Here is a 10,511-nt window from a genome sequence, read left to right as displayed (position 1 = left end):
GGAGCCATTAGAATTTATTCAATAGGGATGGGTGACATGTTTGGACCTACATTTTATTAGAATCACTTTGGCAGCTGAATGGAGAAGGCATTGGATTGGAGAAAAAATTAAGGCGGGTAGATCTATCCATAGACTGTTGAACTAATCAAAGCACTGAGATAGTGAAGACCTGCAGCAACAAAGTGGAAAATGTTGCAAAGTGAAATAAACACACATTGGCAACAGATTACATATGGGGAGGAAGAGATAGGGTATCTAGGTTGGAACTAGGAAGATGGCGGTGCCCTCAACAGTAATTGGTAAGTTTGGAGGTAGGGAGGGTTTGGGGCAAAAGAAAATAAGCTTAGTTTTGGAAATGTTGAGTTTAAGATGTTTGCTGGACATTGTGCTAGAAATGTCTGACAGGCAGTGGGTGATATGGGACTAGAAGTCAACTGAAAGGTTATAACATGGATAGGGACATTTGAGAATTATCAGCATAGAGATGATAATTGTTGTAATGATAATTAAACACATAGGAGCCAATGAGATCACCAAGTAAAGCAGTATACACACATAAATCTCTATTTATCAGTCAATCAATCTATCTATCTATCTATCTATCAATCTATTTATCTTTCTGACAATTTTGCTAATGGCAATAAATGTTTGAATGGGTGAAAGAATAGTAATATTATTTAAAGTTTTCCCACTACTAAGGACGAATATTCCAGATAAACCTATAGTTTGGGATGGGTATGCATCTAGGAATACATGATAGACTTTTCCCCCTTACTTAAGAACATGAACCACATTTCCTTCCTGAATTAAATATGTGGAGCCTTGGTGAGCCTTCTTCTGGCAATGAGTGGTTAATATTATACTGTGAAGGAATAATCTTTTGGTGGGCTGAGGGGCATTTTTCTCACTAAACTCCTTTTTTTGTAGAAGCTCACTACTGTCAGATGATTGATGATATTGGGGAGCCTATTGGATGTGGGCTTAGTAGTATCAGTATTAGAAATCCCAAGCCCCTCAAATTATTCTGAGGGGAGGAGCAGTCAACTACTATCCTAGGACTCAGTTCACCAGTGAAAATGAAAGTTGAAGAATCATTGTGGAAGGGGGTGCTATGTAGACAATGATTTATATAATTTGATCCACAAATGCTACATCTGTTTCTGCTATCTGAATGTTTGGAGTTAATTTAGTTCAGTTATCCAACTCTAATTCTTTCCTGGCTCACCTTTCACATCACACCCCTCAACTATGGGTGGTCTCCACTCTTCTATCCTAACTCCTCTTTTCTTCTAACTATACGTTCTCTCTTGGTAATATCAGCTCTGATAGATTCAAGTATCATCTCTATGCAGTTGAATCCCAGATTTATATTTCCAGCCCTAGTCTCTCCTCTAAGCATAAGTGTCACATCATCAATTGCCTATTAGACATTTAAATTTAGATAACTTGGAGATTTTTTAAGTTCAGTGAGTCCAAAATCAACTGTTAACCTTTTTATTAAACCCTCCACTTTTTAAACTTCCCTATTTCTGTTTAAGGCACCACTTTTTTTTTTTACTCTCCCAGGTTTATCACCTCAGCGTTATCCTGGACTCTATTATCTCTTATCCCACATATCCAATCAGTTCTGTAATTTGTCCTTTGCAACATCTCTCAAACATAACCCCCTTTCTCCACTCATAGCATCCTTACCTTGTGCAGCCCTCATCAACTTTCACCTAGGTTACTGCAAGTGCCTCTCTGCTTTAAGTATCTCACCACTTCAGTTCATCCTCTACACCGCTGCCAAAGCAATTTTCCTTAAATACAAATCTGACCAATTTGTTCCTCATCTTATCAAACAACAGAAACTCCCTATTACCTCTAGGACAAAATAACAATTCCATTGCTTAGCTTTTAAGGCTCTTTGCAGTCTAGTTCCAGCCTGGAAAGCCAGTATCATGGTAATCATCCTCTCTCTCCTGCATTTTTCATTTCAGTCAAACTGGCCTTTTCTTTGTTCCCCACACATTCAATTGCCCATCTCTCTGCTTTTGCACATACTGTCCTGCATGTTTGTAATGTAATCCTTCCTCATGTCCATTTTATATAATCTGCTTCTTCCTTTAAGTTGCAGCTCGAGCACAGTCTTCTATGTGAAGTCTTTCCTAATTTCTCCCAACTGCTAGTGCCATTCCTCTCAAACTATATTGTATTTAACTAGTTCGTATATATCTGTATTTATTAACTTCATATTCATGCTATTTTTTGAAAAAGTATTACTCATTTTCTATCCTCCATTAAAATGTAAATTCATGGTGAGTAGGGTTTGTTTCATTTTTTATATTTTATTCACAGTGCCAGGCACAGAGTAGGTATTTAAAAAAGGCTTTTTTGATTCATTATCACAGCTTAAATTCCAGGGATCTGCAACAGGATGAATGTTAGAAACAGTTAAATTCAACAAATGGTGGTTAAGCACCTCGTAAGTGCCAGGCACCATGGTCCACTTATTATAGTCCAGTCTAGAAATATAGTGAAAAGAAAATATAACCTTGGTAATGGGTCACATTATAAGGATTAAAACACAAAGTAAAAGAGAACCCTTTGTAAACAATCTGACTTTTTTTACAAAGTTCTTAACTATGGGTTCCGAAGAGTGGGTTAGATCTGTTAGATTCTCTGATTCACATGTTGTGCATGTAGTTCTATTGATTATATATATAAGATGTAACTTTTCATGGGTTTAAATGGGGAAGCAGATGGCTATACCCTTGCTATTTGCAAAATCTGCTTCTACTTGCTTAAGTATATAAATTACAAGTTTATTGACTGGAGCAGGTTTTAGTCTCTGGACTTTGGACTTAGGGTCTAGCTTGCCCCGTGTCTATAAAGTTTGATTGCATCAGGACCTTTTATCATTCGTTCTTTCATTTATTTGTTTATTTATCACCTATCATCCAGACCATGACATTCAATTGCGTAGCTATTTGGGACAGGCAATATTTATAGACAGTTACCCCAAGGTACTATATGAGAGACCTTCCAGTGGACCACTGCTTGGGTCTAGTCCTTTAGCCAGTTCTGAAAGCATCTGTTTGCGTTTTCATTTAATCCATATTTTTCATTTTGTTAATAAGAAAGGTCTTACAAAGAATCTAGCCATATCTAGCTTCTTTCTTCATTTTCTTTTTTCTCTCTGATGATGAAAAATCAGACACTACTTTGTCAAGGTTCTTTTTTGTGCCCCTATCTTCTAATAAGTGTGATACTTGCTATCAACAATTCAATGAAATTTAGATCAATTTAGAAAACATTTCTTTAAGTGCCAATTACATATACGATGCTGCCACAGGCAGTGGGCTATGAAGACGAAAGGAAAAAATCCCTGATGTCAAGATGGTTGTATTCTACTGGGCAAATACAATATCAACACATTTGCATAAATATAAATTAATGCGATGTAATTTTAAGAGAATGCCTTGAATGGGAGGATTGAGGGAAGTAAAGAAGTCTCATGAGTGAGGTCATTTCTTGGGCAGGGTTATTTAATAATAGGCTGTCCTTTCCTTTCCTCCAATTGCTATTTTGCCCCAGTTTTACTGACAGAACTATATGTGTCTGTGTACATTTGATGTACTTTGAAGGAAACTAAGAGGCATAGGTGATAAGGGAATGCATTCTGGACATGGGGGACATCTATGCAAAGGCATGGATTCAGGAGATAAAGTATTAGTTACTGGGAATTGTTAGCAATCCAGTATTACTGGACAAAAAGAGGCACAAATAAGGATAATATAAAATTATATTGGAAAAGTAAATGGGAGCTAACTTATCAAGGTAAATAGGTTGAAGATCTTTTATTTTATCATAGAAAAATAGAAGGTTTTGAATAAGACAGTGATTTGTCAATATCTTTGTTTTATTAAGACCAATTTTTCAGCTATATCAAGGATGAAACTTAGAAGAAAGAGAATATAAACATAATTCAATAAGGAGATTATTGCAGTAGTCTAGATGAAAGTTGATGAAGGCCTACATTAGGATAGAGAATGAGTGGAAAGAAGGGGATGGATAGGAGACATGTTGTGGAGGTAAAATTGACAATACTTGGCAGCTGATTGGATCTAGGGAGTGAGGGAGATGGAAGTGCAAAGGATGAGCTTATGATCACGGTTAAAGTGCCATTAATATGTGTAGAGAAGTTTGGTGGAGCTGTAGTTTCTGGGAAAATGAGTTGTTTTGGACATATCATTTGGTATACTTATGGGACACTTATGTGGAGATATCCAAATGGCGGTTTATAGACAGAGCTCGGGTTCAAGATAGAGATTGGAGCAAGATGTGTAGATTTACTAGTCATCTTCAAAGAGATCATAAGGAAACTCGTAGGAATTTGTGAAATCACCAAGGGAAATAATATAAAGAGAGAGAAGAGCCTTGTGGTATACAAACACTGGATAGGTGAGAGAAGGGTGATTATCCCACAAAGTAAGGTGAGAAGGAATAATTAAACAGATAGTAGAGACAAAAGAGACCATTTTCATGTAAGCCAAGGGAGACAAATTTCTAGAAAGAGGAGATAGTTGACAATTTCAACGGCTGTAGAGAAGGCAAGTAGAATGAAGACTGGAAAAAAAAACCATTGGATTTAGCAATTAAGGTATTGCTACCTCAGAGCAGTTTTAGTTGAACAGTGAATTTGGATGCTAGATTGCAGAAGGTTCTGACGTAATTTGGAGATAATCAATGATTGTACATGATCGTTTATCGGAGTCTAAATATAAAAAAGGAGAAGAGTTATAAGATGATAACCAAAGGAGTTGGCAGGATCAATTAAATGTGATTTTTTTAAAGGTGGAGATGACGTGGATATGTTTCTAGATGGTAGAGAAGGAGACAGTAGATAAGGGAATACTCGATTAGAGAAAAAGAAAGAATATTGTATTTAATTTGCATCTGTTCATATTTAACCCCCTTCTTATGTGGGATACATAGCATAGTGCTTTGCCCGAATTTAGTAACTGGGTACATTATACACACATAATTTTATCTATTTGCTGAGTTGAGTTTAATTGAACTAAATTATAGTATTATAGAATTGAAAGGAATCTCAAAGCTTATTCAGTAACCAAAGTTTTAATCTCATCTGTTTGACAGACAGCCATCCACCCTCCACTTGAATTTCTATTGACAAAGAAGTTACTAATATCCATGTCAGATCATTCCGTTTTTGCTGCAAACCTAAGTTTTTGAAAGTTTTTCATTGTGGTATTTCAAAACATGTTACTTTTTAATTTATACTCTATTTTTTCCTACTAGGGTCAAGAAGGAAGGCACCTCAATGACCAACTAGTTCAATTCATATCTGAAAAGAATCGTAATGTAACATACTTGCTAAGTGAATTTCCAACCTCTGCTGAAAGACCTCCAAGGGAAGGAAACCCATCATTTCTAGAGGCAGACTATTTTAATTATGGATAACTCAAATCGATAACAAGGTTTTTTTGTTGTTTTATTTTCTGACCTAAAGCTTAAAGTTAGTTCTTTGTACCCTCCACTCATTATACCTGCTTCTGCTGATAGCAAACATAAAGAGACTAATCTCTCTTCCACATGACAGATCTTCAAATACTTGCAGAAACCATCATATTCTCCCCTCCACACCTGACCCTCTACAAGTTGAACATTGCCAGTTAGTTCCTTAACCTGATCCCTGACTTGTATTCAAAGTTTTCACAAATTAATTGTTGGAAGAGTAAGATATGCTTGGCAAAGTTTGTCATGTCAAGAATTTCTTCCAGATAAGTATTTCTTTTTCTATAACAAAATCATAAAATGGGAAAACAAATACAAATCATCTCTCAATTTTTCAGCCAATTTCCTTCTACTTCCAAATTGACTGAAGGGTAGAAATGAAGATGTCAAAAAATCATGGTTTTAGATTGCCTACTAGAGATCGATGATACCACACTAGGAGTTAGAGATTGGATCCTTGATTTCTCTAGTAAATGGAACTCCCAAGAAGAAGTATTGCTACCTCAGAGCAGTTTCAGGTTCCTCTACCAATGGATGTTGGTTTCTTTTATGAAACTTAGAATCCTGCAGAGTTACCCAGAGCATTGAGGAGTTAAATGACTTGCCTAGGGCCTGTATGTGCAAAAGAAAAAAATAACCTAAATATATGTTCAAGGATGTAAGCACGTCTATTTCTTCAGTATTTCAGTGTTGATTGTCTGATGTGAGGAGACACTTCTTTCCTATTTCTAATGTTTGAGTTGAATGCATACTCTTGAAATAAAGCAAGGAAGAAAACAAATATCTTTCTTCATACTAATGCCATTGTTCTATTATATCGAACTAGGAGCTACTTAGGAAGTAACTGAATTTATTGACTATTTGTTGCTAGACACAGAAGCATAACGGTCAAGATCACAACTTGAATCATTGTACTCAGGGAGACACATTCCAGACTTCAAGTGACTGTCTAGCATGTCAATGTCAACCTGCATTGGCAGAGGGGTTTTTGTCATCTTAGGGTTACTTATACCATTGAAATCGTATGTATAATACCTATCTCTTATTCTGATGCTCTTAAATTGATTGCTCTCTAGAAGGCAAATTAAAACTATGATTTCTTGGCACTTTCATTTCTTTCTTGTCTTACTACTACTTTAGAAGACAGAAAAAAACTGGTCAAACAAGATTGGGGTGTGTTTGTGTGTGTGTGCGCACGTGTGTGTGTGTGTGTACACATACACCTTTAGCAGAACTGCAGTTAGAAAATGGGATACATACAAAATCGAACAGGATGGGGACGAGGCTAAAATGTCTTTGGGAAATTGTGCTGTACCTTTAATGATCTCTTTATAAAAGGCCCTTCCTTTTAAAAATATTTTGTCAGTGGAGTTACATGTTTTTGAATGTTGGAATTCAGTGATCTTCAAACAATTAAAAAGTTACAGGTCACCTAAACAACCCTGAACTAGTGTGTTGATGGTATGCTGCAATATACATTCCCAGTGGAATCATCACTGTTGATATATTTTAAAATTATTTTTAATTTATAGGATAAAACAAGCATTTCCATAACATAGTATAATAAAAAAGATTGCACATCAAACTGAAAATCTATTTTATATAACTTACTATTTACATATATAATGAAATTATATATATATTTATACATATAATTTACATATAATAATTTTTTTCTCCTTTTCTTCCTCCTTCCACTCTGGAGATGGCTACCATTAGACACAAATATGTATATGTATATGTATATGTATATGTATATGTATATGTATATGTATATGTATATGTATGTGTATATGTATATGTATATGTATATGTATATGCATATGCATATGCATGTATGTATGCTTATTGCATGCATGTATATGCATGTGTAAATATACACACATATACATACACATATGCAAACTATTCTACACATACTTCTATGTGTTAGTTCTTTCTCTAGAAACAGATGGCATCTTTTTTCTTTTATACTTAATTTGGGTATTTATAATATTCAAAATGACTTATTTGCTGAAACGTGTTCTTAAAACAATATTTTTGTTACTATATACTACACTACATCCTTGTTTCTCCTCATCATTGTTGATTGTTTCATCATCATTTGCACTTAAAGATAGAAGTGACAGGCACGTTAGAGGTCATGTAGTAGTACAACATCATTTTCTAGGTGAAAAGTACAGATGTTGGGTTAGAAATGGTCATATAGCTAGTAAGGAATGGGGCAATGATTCAAACACAAGTCCTCTGAATCCAATTTTAAAATTTTTCCCCATTACAGCAACCTGCTCCTTTATCTCTCTACTAAAAGTATATCTTTGCATAATTTGTCAATGTACTAAAAGGAATTAATAAATACTACAGATTCAGCCTTGTTGGTTGAAGGGATTAAGGGATTAAAATTCACTTTCCTATTAAAAAAAATCATCAGTGATTACCAGTAAAAAGAATTGATAAAATTGATAGTAAAACAAAAGGGATTAATAATTTTATATTTGTGAATTTTTGAAAATAGAGATCCCCTTGTAAATCCATGAGAAGATTGTCTGAATGCTATTTGATAAAACAAAAGAAAAATAAAATGTAGAATAATGGATTAAATTTACTGGAAACATTTGCTTATGTTGTTCTGGAAGTCTTATCTTCCTTCATATCTGTGTATGTGTTTGCATTGTTATTTACTACATCATAAAGAATATCTGGAGAAACAAAAGAAGTCATAAATGTGTCATTTTATAGAAATTCTCTAAATATTCTATTGTCAGGTGCTACCAGAAGCAGATTCAAGTAACATCAGCAAAAGGAAAGTCCAATCAATCTCCCTGTCATTAGTTCAAAACTGCAAAAGCTCTGACAAAGATTTTTTGTACTGTTCTTTACAACACTTGTGGTGCACTGATATAAACTTTTTGTCTCCAGATAGCAGTGTTGAACAGGCTAAGAGTAATTATTATTGACACATAATGTAATCACCAATAACATATTGGGTTCAAATGAAGAGGTGCATTTTAATCTGCACATGAAGCAATTGATGTGTTTAGCTCCCAATGGTGTTAATGGTAGCAATTTATATGAATCTCAGTGTCAACAGAAAAAAAATCAACCCCAAGGACTGGAACATCAAAAAGTCAAGCTGGTTTTTATAGTGGAAAGAAGAACTTAGTACTTGAGAAAGGATTATCTTAAAATGAGAGGCATTTTGCGGGGAAAGGAGAGGCAGCAGCTGTGAACTCCCCAGTCTTCAATATTCTTCCAAAACTTTAAAAGGGTGTAGGAAAATTAGGAGTACATTCCCTGAAATGTAAAGGCAAATTAAACTCATTATCACTGCTTGTCAAAGACAGAATCAAAGTCAGAGAAGAGATGGAGTGACTTGACTAGTAGAATGTAAGCTTTTTAAGGACAGGGACTTTTCATCTTTGTTTCTCCGGAGCCTGTACAGTGCCTTATAAGTAGTCACAGCTTAAAAAATGCTTTTTGAATTGAATTGACTCAAATAGAATCATAACCCACACGTCCTGATGTCTATATTGGTAATGTTTTCCACAAATGCTTAAGTCACTTAAGTGACTTATAGTCTGTGTATGATGAAAGCCCACTAATTTGGAGGGAGGCTTATTTGTATAAATAAAAAAATGGAAATTATAAGTTAATTTTTTAAACTCTGCTTTATTAGAATCATAGTATCCTAGAGATTGAAGGAACATAAAAGATAATTTGATTCAACCACTTATTTACAGATGAAGACAGTGAAGGAAAAACAGATGTTAAGGAACTTATCCATTTTTATTCAGCTAGTTAGTGGCAGAAATGGGATAGAACCCAAATCTGTTGTCCTCTAGTCCAGTGTTGTTTTCTCACATTCAATTACATGGTGTTGGAGAAATCATCTGAAAAAAATGTGGCCAATTTTAAATCTTCTAGAGGCCTATTAATAAAGAGATTTCTGTGGTCTGTAATTAGCACATCAATTGTTTTCGACAATTCTTTTCCTGCAAACATTTTTACTGTTATTGAAGAAAATCTCCCTTAACATTTGTTTACATGAATAATTTGCTTAGACATCTTTTCACCCCACATGCAAAATGCAAGTGAATTTTGTCCCTCTTTGATGCTCTTTGATTGATGACAAATGCTAAAATTATGAGTGAAATCTTAACTATTTTTTTTTTTTTACTTTTGGAACACAGGTAAGTTCTTATCCCTTAATACACGACTTTTCATATCTATTAAGGAATTCACAAGTGTTTATTAAGAGTTATAAGTCAGAGATTGTGAGATATAAAGAAAAAGTAAAAAAAAATTCCTATGTTTCAAGAGATTACATTCTAAAGGGGGAAAGAATATGCACATAAATGATATTTTCAGAGTAGATGGAAGGTAAACAGAGGAGAAGACACCAGCTTCTGAGGGAAGGGAGAGTGCTGAGAAAGGCCTTTTGTAGAATGTACTGTTTGGGCTGAGCCTTGAAGAAGTTACAGATTCCAAGAAGTGCTGGTATGGAAACAGCATTCCAGGTATGAGGGTCAGCCATTCAAAGGCACAGAGAAGGAAGATGGAATATCACATGATGTGTGAGGAATGAACAGGCCAGTATAGCTGAACAATAGAGTATATGGAGGAAAGGAATGTATAGGAAGTCTAGAAAGATCTGAAGGGGCCATGTTGTGAAGAGCTTAAAATGCCATGTTTGGGGAAAAATATTTGGGAAGGTATAATCTTCCAAAATATGAGGAAAGTTTATTGCTGACCATATTACTTTTGAAAGTGGCCAGAGATTAGGTGGTGCAGGTCTTCCCCAAAGAGACAGGGTGATGAAGTGGCTAGCTAGCCAACCTCAAAACCTAGAACACGTGGGTTTAGGTATTCCCTCTGAAATAAACTGACTTTGTGAAGTAGGACAAATCGTTTAACTGTCCGATGCTTTTCTTAACTTTCTAAGAATATAAGTAGAAGAGAAAGGCACAAATCAGTTTGAAAGAGTTACTTTTCTT

At 34.9% G+C, this 10,511-nt stretch overlaps 1 pseudogene; it reads left to right on the top strand.

Moving 5' to 3' along the window:
- Positions 1-274: 274 nt before the first annotated feature.
- Positions 275-10,511, top strand: part of LOC118836148 — a 154,881-nt pseudogene continuing 144,644 nt past the window's right edge.

The sequence above is a fragment of the Trichosurus vulpecula genome, chromosome 1 (assembly GCF_011100635.1).
Source record: "Trichosurus vulpecula isolate mTriVul1 chromosome 1, mTriVul1.pri, whole genome shotgun sequence".
Classification (NCBI taxonomy): domain Eukaryota; kingdom Metazoa; phylum Chordata; class Mammalia; order Diprotodontia; family Phalangeridae; genus Trichosurus; species Trichosurus vulpecula.
Note: the sequence above shows the minus strand (reverse complement) of the source record. Positions and strands in the feature narration are given on the sequence as shown.